The sequence below is a fragment of the Plectropomus leopardus genome, chromosome 24 (assembly GCF_008729295.1).
Source record: "Plectropomus leopardus isolate mb chromosome 24, YSFRI_Pleo_2.0, whole genome shotgun sequence".
Taxonomy (NCBI): domain Eukaryota; kingdom Metazoa; phylum Chordata; class Actinopteri; order Perciformes; family Serranidae; genus Plectropomus; species Plectropomus leopardus.
Genome location: NC_056486.1, coordinates 8451030 through 8459957, shown reverse-complemented (window position 1 = coordinate 8459957; position 8928 = coordinate 8451030). Strand labels below are relative to the sequence as shown.

General features: G+C 38.6%; 1 pseudogene; it reads right to left on the bottom strand.

The window, feature by feature from the left end:
- Positions 1-2376: 2376 nt before the first annotated feature.
- LOC121962629 lies at positions 2377-7161 on the bottom strand (annotated as a pseudogene).
- Positions 7162-8928: the final 1767 nt, after the last annotated feature.

Here is an 8928-nt window from a genome sequence, read left to right as displayed (position 1 = left end):
GAAAGTTAATTGAAAATAAAATAAAAAACTTAGGAGAATATAACTGCATGAAGCCCATAGTTCCAAAAAGGTTGTCACCTGCAAGAAATAACTGAAATAAAGATTTAATTTGGGATATAAACTCTAAAACTTGCAATTATAAAGTAAAGTATAACAAAACTACATATATATATATATATATATATATATAACAACCATGGATAAACTATTAATATCAAATGAATATTTTTTTTATTTTCTTTGTTACATATTTTCATATACAAAGACTGCAAATAAAGATATACAGTTATTTATGTATTTTGAAGTTTTGGGTATTTTCTCTATTTCTTTTCGTAATTTTAACTTTTTGGGATAATTTTGAGTACTTTGGGCGTTTTTTTTCTATTTTTTGAAAAAATGTGTGTGTTGTGTGTGTGTGTGTGTGTGTGTGTGTATGTGTAGAATTTCAAATTTACAAATATTGCCTCCATAGAAAATACTGTGTAGTACTTATGGTACTTCATTTTTATCATCTTTCTTGTCATCTTCCTTCTCCTCTTTCTTATCTTTCTTTGCAGTTCTTCTTTCATGTCCTGTAAAAGTCTAGAAACAGGCAGGTGAGGTCAACATTTTGATCCTTGTCATTCAGTATTTTCAGAGGACCTGAGAGTGGCGCTCTAACACAAGACATTCACACAGTTGCAGCGCTCTGAGCTGTGTGTGCATCAATCAGTGACTTACACTGAGATCACCTGTGTGAGCAGGAGGGGCTGCTGTGTGAGGAATGGGACAGCTTTTAGTGAAGTCAAATCACCTGAAAAGAGTCCTCTCTGTAGCCAGTGAAGAGAAGGGCTCATTATTTATGCTGTTTGATAAGTGTTGGTTGTTCATTTCTGATCAAAACAATAGGCAAAACAAAAAAACAAATGAATAGATATTAAAGTGTTTAAAATTGTCAAAGTGGTACTGTGACAACTGACTATTGCACATTCCTTTCAGTGGGACTATTTGAGAGAGATAACAAAGTTACATCTGATTACATAATCAGGGCTATTTTTCTCCAGAGCCACAGCAGACATTATACAAGTTTACAAGTTTTTTTTTACCTGTAACAGAGTATTTTCACTGGGTGGTATAGTACTCTTTTCTAAAGTAAAGGACCTGAATACTGGCTGTGCCGCTGTTTCATAGGCTGTTATTATCAGGTTGCAGCCGAGCACTTGTTTCATTGTGGATGTGGTGTCGTTTGTTGGTAAGTATTGCATCTATCCTCTCGTTTATTTACTATTAACTCTTTCCTCTATGTCGAACAGGAGTGTTGTTGTGAGTTGTGAGGTTGTTGCACTAAAAATGCCCGATGAAGTCCATGATCATTTTAGCAGGACAGTTAAATGGACAGCTCCTCTTCCATCAGGGGCTTGTTGTCAAGTTTAAGAAGTTTGAAAATCCATACATACTTTATAGATGTAATCGACATTTGATCCTTTCCTATATTAATAGTCCCGTAATGTTAACTTACATGTTACGTCCTAAATTGACTCACTGTTGGTCTGTTTCTGTTTCAGATGAACATAAACGCAGACTGACTTCAAATCAGTTTATTTCAAACAGTTCTTGAAAAACAGACACAGGAAACAGAACTTCTGGTAATGCTACAAATTTCACAACTGAAAATGAAAAAGGATAGTATTTTTAAATAACATTCTTATTAAAATTGGGGGGGGGGTGTGTAAGAGAAACTGCATTTTACTTAAGATCTAGGCAAAGTTACAATAGTATTATATGTAAAGTTGTGGATCGCTTTGAATAGATACCTTTGTAATTGATTATAAAAGGGAATTGCTCAGGCTGGGCATCAGTCAAATATCTTAATGACACATGCAAATATTACATAAATTTGCTCTCAGACCCCCTTTGTACATTTTTATGCCTTTTGTTACTCATTACATTCATTTTAAAAAACTTAACACAATAAGCCAAATTTCTCAATTGCAGCATACAAACATTTGTAGTGGAACTTTGCTTAATCTATCAGTACAAAATAATCTAAAATGATCAGACAGTGTCCGTTTAACGGATGTAAACAAGAATATGAAGTATTCTGTGCCCTTTTGTGGTACCAGACAATTTTTTGATACTCAGTCGGAACACATTTCAGTTAGTGCTTATAAAGTATTGAGTTACTTAGCCCTTTAATATCTGTGTTTATGAGGTCAACTTTCAAGGCAACCTTTCTCTTTGACCACATATGAGATAATGAATGGAGGCATCCACTGTCCAGCTGCTAGTCATATGTCATTTGGTGAAGAGTCCTATGACACCGTGGGATGACCTCAGAAGGAATGTCCTTAAGTGGAAAAGTTCCTACGACCCGCAGTAGTCGTGCCAAACCAAGATCTACTCATCTACTCTGAGGGTTCGGACTTGGTTCGACATATTAGTGAGCCTTTGCTTGAGTTTGCGCTGAGAAGATTCAAACTGTTCTGCCAGCTTTCGAAATTTGATAGCCATGACATCCAAACTGGCTTCAATGACGTCGACTTTGTTCTCCAAGTCTTTGGCATCTATGGCAGTCATCAGCGACTCGTCTATGAGATTATCTTTCATCAGGATTGCCTTTCCCTTCTCTTCCAGCAAAGTTTTAGCATCAGGATACTCGACGAGTACCTCCATTAGATCATCTTTGGACAGGGCAAACAGATCAGAGTAGCCCACACTTCGGATGTTGGCTGTTCTTCGGTTTCCTGCCTTACTTCCCTTGATACCAAGGATGCTGATTTCTCCAAAGTATGCCCCATCACTGAGGACCACAAACTGGGTGACCCCATCATCTGCTACTACAGCCAGTTTTCCCTCTTTGATGATATACATTTCCCTGCCGATGTCCCCCTTCTTACAGATGTAGTCACCAGGACTGAAAACTTGAGGCTGAAGTTTGAGGACCAGCTCAACCAGCAAACCCGCTTCACAGTCTTGAAAGATGCGCACTTTACTTAGAGTCTCCAGATGGACATTGATGGCGATCTCAGCCTTTAGCTTGTCTGGCAGGTTCTTCAGCACCAGCTTCTCATCACAGGTTTTCTCCTCTGTCCACAGGTAGTCAAACCACTTCACTACCCTTACCTCCAGGTCTTTGGTGACCTTTCGAAATTGCATGTACTGCTTGATAGAGTCAATCTTTGCCTGGAACTCTACACGTGCAGCACCCATGTTGGAAATCATGGCACCAACATTGCCGACAATTGTGGCAAAGATCAGAACCCCAGTGAGGAAGTCAGCCACCACAAAAAAGTATTCAAAGTCTCGAACTGGGGGTGGTGTCTCTCCAATGGTGGTCAGAGTAAGAGTGGACCAGTAAAAAGCAGTAGATGTCTGCCTGGCCAGGCGAGCATACTCACGATTCTTCAGGTCTGGATAAACCCAGGTGTCTGAGCCAAAGCCAAGCACCTTGGAGATGGCAAAGTAGAGGCAACCGTTCCAGTGGATAATGATGATGATGTAAAGTACTAGATTACCAATTCGGAAGATGTTGGGGAAATTTGTTCGAGTTTCTGTCCGGTCAAAGAACTCAAAGAGTCGGGCTAACCTGAAAAGACGGTTGAACCTCCACTCTGGGTTGTCAACTCCAATTTGGAGGAATATAATATCTGTAGGAAGTATTGATATGATGTCTGCCTTGAACTGGAATGTCTTCATGTACTTTTCTTTCAGCATCTTCTCGTCCTTTATAAGAAGACCTTGTTCCAGAAAACCTATTGACAGATAAGAAGACGTAGTTCCATTAGCATTTTTATATGCTCAAAGCTCCCCTTACTCTTCACATATTTAGCAAAGTTCCAGTCACTTACCTGTCCTGGCTCTCACAAAGGTGTCAATGAAGTAGAGAGTATCGGAAATGTAGTCCAAAACCATCCATGTGCTTGTATTTGCATACTGCAGTTCATTAAAACAAGCCCTGCCGGGAAGGAAACCCATATCAATCACCTATAAAGCAACAGTAAATTAAAAAGGAAACTGAAAATGACATAAATTCAGACCTGGCAACCAGGAACATTAGGTTGTAGAACACTGGGATGGATATTGTGCACAGCCAGTAATAGTACAAATCGGTGGCAGGGTCCATGATCCACACCTCCTTTCTATATGAGAAAAGGGGTATAGGGAGATATATAATATATAATACTTGTGAAGTTGTCTGAACGCAGCACAAGGAAAGTGATGTCAATTGGTAGCAGTATTGAAGAATTTCAGCCTAAAAAAAATAGCATCCAAAGGAAATATTATCTCTAGTACTTACGGTTCTTCCTTTTTATCATCTTTTTTATCATCCTTTTTGTCATCTTTCTTGTCGTCTTTCTTGTCATCTTTCTTCTCATCTTTCTTCTCGTCTTTTTTCTCGTCTTTTTTCTCGTCTTTCTTGTCATCCTTTTTGGGTTCCTCTTTCTTGTCATCTTTTTTCCTGTAAAAGTCCAGAAACAGGCAGGTGAGGTCAACATTTTGATCCTTGTCATTCAGTATTTTCAGAGGACCTGAGAGTGGCGCTCTAACACAAGACATTCACACAGTCGCAGCGCTCTGAGCTGTGTGTGCATCAATCAGTGACTTAAACTGAGATCACCTGTGTGAGCAGGAGGGGCTGCTGTGTGAGGAATGTGACAGCTTTTAGTGAAGTCAAATCACCTGAAAAGAGTCCTCTTTGTAGCCAGTGAAGAGAAGGGCTCATAATTTATGCTGTTTGATAAGTATGACTTGTTCATTTTTGATCAAAGTAACAGGCAAGATATAATTTAAAACAAATGAATAAATATTAAAGTGTTTAAATGTTGTCAAAGTGGTACTGTGACAACTGACTGTTGCATTTCCATACAGTAGGAAGATTTGCAAGAGAGAGATAACAAAGTTACACCTGATTGCATAATCAGGGCTATTTTCAGAGCCACAGCAGACATTATACAACTGTTGTAAATGAGCTCAAAATTAGTGGATTGCAGCTGCCCAGTAGCTCAGTTGGTCGAGCAGGCGCCTCATGTACAGAGGTTGCGTTCTTGCTGCAGTGGCTGTGGGTTCAGTTTCAGTCTTTGCTGCATGTTATTACCTCTTTCACACTTAAACTGAAAAAGCCTTTTTTCTTTAATATTTAAAAAAAAATCAGTGGATTGCTCCATTAGTTTGATTTTTGGAATTTGAATGCACTGGTTTTAAAGTTAGCTCTTAAATTAGCTTGAATCTGGCCTGAAATTACTGTTTCGGGCCGATTGATGGTACGTCTCTGAAACACACAAATATGTTTCATTTGCAAGTTTCATACATATCATATCAATATTTATAAAGTGACATAATATACGAGCTGACTGTCATGTACACAAATAGTACACTAACTCTATTTTAATGTAGTCAGGTACAGGGATTAGGAGTGTGTGAGGGGATCCATATATAATCCTACCCATCATTGTTGTTGGAGTTGTTCATGTTTTGTGCAGCCAGGGCCCCGCGACCATCACTGGAAGACAAACACATAATGTCAGGTATTTGTAACTAATGCATGCAGCAACTCAGTATCAGAGGAATGTAACAAAACACACCAAAGCGGAGAGGACACATCCTCAGTGTGTAGAGCAGGTGTCCTTTATACAGAAGCTATGTCCTCTGTGCACTTGCCACAGGTTCATATCCAGCTGTGGCCCTTTGCTGCATGTCATTCCCTCTCTTGGCTGACAGCAGCAAAGTTAGCATGAAAATACAATATACCAAATAACAGTAATCCTCTCTGTTAAATACAACCCAGGGACACTAATAGAAAAATAAATATGAGCTTTTGAGCATTAAAACTACAGCTGGTGACTTTATAGCAAACATGACAATTTCTTTTTAGAACTGTCACTATATCCTGACAGTAGTACATGAGGCACATAATCTGTGTAAAAAACATCATGCTTCTCCTAAAGGCATTTGCAGAAATCATGAAAACAGCCAATCAGAGCTGAGTGTTGAGGAGCTCTTGCATTGCAGGTGAACTGTCAAACTAGGCATAACTGTTCGAATATGAATCCAGATTCTGTTACTGCATTGTCTATTTCTCACCTCAAATGTTTTTAGAAACATAGTTTAGTGCCCTGTTCAGTTGTACAATGAGAAGATTCGCTCCAGATGGTGGGTGGGGCTTTATTTCAGCTTTTCAACATGGCAGCCAGGTCAAAAACTTTCTTACAGAATTACAAAATGCTTAAAGTTTATCATGGGATTTTTTCCCAAATGACACCAAAACTAAAGTTGTTAGTTTTCTGACAGTTTTCTCTTCAGCTATTTAGACACATATATAGTTTTGAATACAGTTTGGTGTCCTTCCTCTGACCCGCAGATTTGTGTCTCTGTCTCTGTCTCTGTCTCTGCGTCTGTTTTGGATTGTCTCCAGACTCTAGGATGCTCTGAGCTGAAAAGCTGAGTGAAGCTTCAGCTAAATCTTTATTGGTAAACACAATAACAGGCTGGGTGTGTGAGTTTTGTGTGCGAGTATGGACTGAAGATGAAGAAGCACTGAAGTCTGGGTCAAATACTCCAGCTGTGTTGTCCTCCAGGGACTGAGACATGCTTGTAGCTCACCTGGTCCTCATGTTCTCCTCTGTCCTCTGGTTGCTGGATTCTGCAGGGCCGACACTGCTTCTCCCAAAGTGCATCATGTGCGACAGCCTTGGAAAAGAGTTCAGAATGACCTCAATTATCAGCAGGTACACGCAAAAATATGATATATTATGTTGTTTTGCTTTGTAATTTTGTAAAAATACAACTAAAACCCTTAAGGAACTGTTTGGATGCAGACATTTTTTCTTGTATTGCTTTGCAGTGCTACTAAGCTGTCAAGCATATACGCTGGATTTATTCTAATAACTTTAAAGTACTTAAAGTGTGCATCGTGCAGCTGTATTATCCAGGTAAATACAAGTATCAGATCAGGATTGGAGGCAAAAAAACTTGATGGGGACATCCCTAATATCAATGGTTTATTAAAATAAAAGGACTTGGGTGTATCATTATAATATCAGTTCTCATCACTATTTACATTATCTGCATTTAATTGAAACTTTCTCTGACGGGAAGTGTAAATAGTACAAACACAAAATCATTAATGACTCACCTGGACAGCAGTCCTGTCCCCACCACAGATGTCCGATCCTGGGTGTCCATCAGCCTGGGACAACAACAACAACAACAACAACAGGTGTTAAGCATGATATGTTGATCTGTACCCATCAGGTTTGGGTCTGTAGTTTAATTATTTTAATGGAAAAATTTCTTATTTGTCACCTAAATTACTTTTAAAAAGTTGACTTCAACATTTTTTGCACAGTTCATTTGTTGTTGGTTTTTCTAAAATTATCATTTGGTCGTTTCCTTAGAGGCACAAGTGTTTCAAAACTTATGGATTTTAAAACTCATCATGTTGGCTCTTGACAGATTACAGTGGTGGAATGTAACTAAGTACATTTACTCAAATCTACATATTTTTCGTTTCAGGCCTAACCAGTCAGAGGCAGAGTCAGAACCACTCAAATAGGTGAGTACAAGTGTCTTTTTCGGGGTATCTTTAGGGGATTTTGGGGTATCTGTTGGACTGCTGTGCCCCGCAATAAGTATGAATTTGAGGTACTTGTTCTTTACTTGGGCATTTTCTTTTCTTTTCATGCCACTTTATATTTTTACTCCACTACTTTTCAGAGGCAAATATTGTATTTTTTTTTACTTCACTACATTTATCTGACAGCTTTAGTTACTTTACAAATTAAGACTTTTGCATAAAAGTCATAAGAATAGTTGATAAAATAGGATGTTTTGTTTTAAGTTAAATTACCCAAAAGTTTATACAAGTACAAATGCGTGGAGAAGTCAATTATTCAGTCAGTCGATCTCCGCAATCTCCATAATCACATACTGCACATACAGATTGCACACAGACACTTCAGAGTGGGCCCACATTCATACCAGTCAAATGAAGGAGTCAGTATTATTCCTACTTGTTATATATACAGCAGACTGTGATGAAGTGACAGCTAACTGTTTGTATTTAGTCCCATTAGCTCATCACGTTTCTCAGCACTGTTAACTCAAATCCTCTCCCAGATTACATCAGCTAAAATTAGATTTCCTGGTGTGACTTGTTAAGCTCACAACTTCAGAGTAGTTTCTTTTCTGGTGACCATACTCGGACATTAAAAACAATCAATTTCTGCTGGTTAAATGCAGTTTACCTCAGTGTGAGTGATGATGATGAGCAGCGGAGACAGTCAGAAGTCAGTGGGAGCTCAGATTGAATCCCATGTTGCTCCTTGTTTGTTCTTTCACCTTCACATCAAACATGAGACTGGCAGGAGAGCAGAGGAGTCATATTCAGCTGTAGATCCCACTGTCAAGGAGTTAATATCTATCCTTTAATACAAGTCACAGAAGCAAACAACACCCATGCTTTACTATGGTGAAGATCTTCCTCTGCTGTGAAGAGTTCCCTCTGTTCATCCACTCTGCACCTCCTCCCAACAGAGGATGAAGGGGGAGGGAGGAGGAGGAGGAGGAGGAGGAGAGAGGAATCATTTTCTGCCCTCTGCCATTAAACTTAAGTAGGGAAGACTGGGGCTAGATGTAAAATTTGTGACATATCTGAATGTACTGTACTGTGCAAAAGTCTTAGACCGCCTTTGCTAATTTAGTTAAAATGATCAAACATATTTATTCTCTGTAGTCTATTTACTAAAATACAATCAGACTATTTAGGAAATATGTATGTAGTATTAAAAATGCAAATATTTCAGAATACAACAGCTAAAGTTGCAAGTATTCAGTGTGATCTTGGTTTCCACTTAGCATGTCTTGAACTCTCTTGGCCAGACAATATGAGATTTGTAATACTAATATTCTGGTGTATTTACACCAAGTTGCATTCAAGACATTTTCATTTTT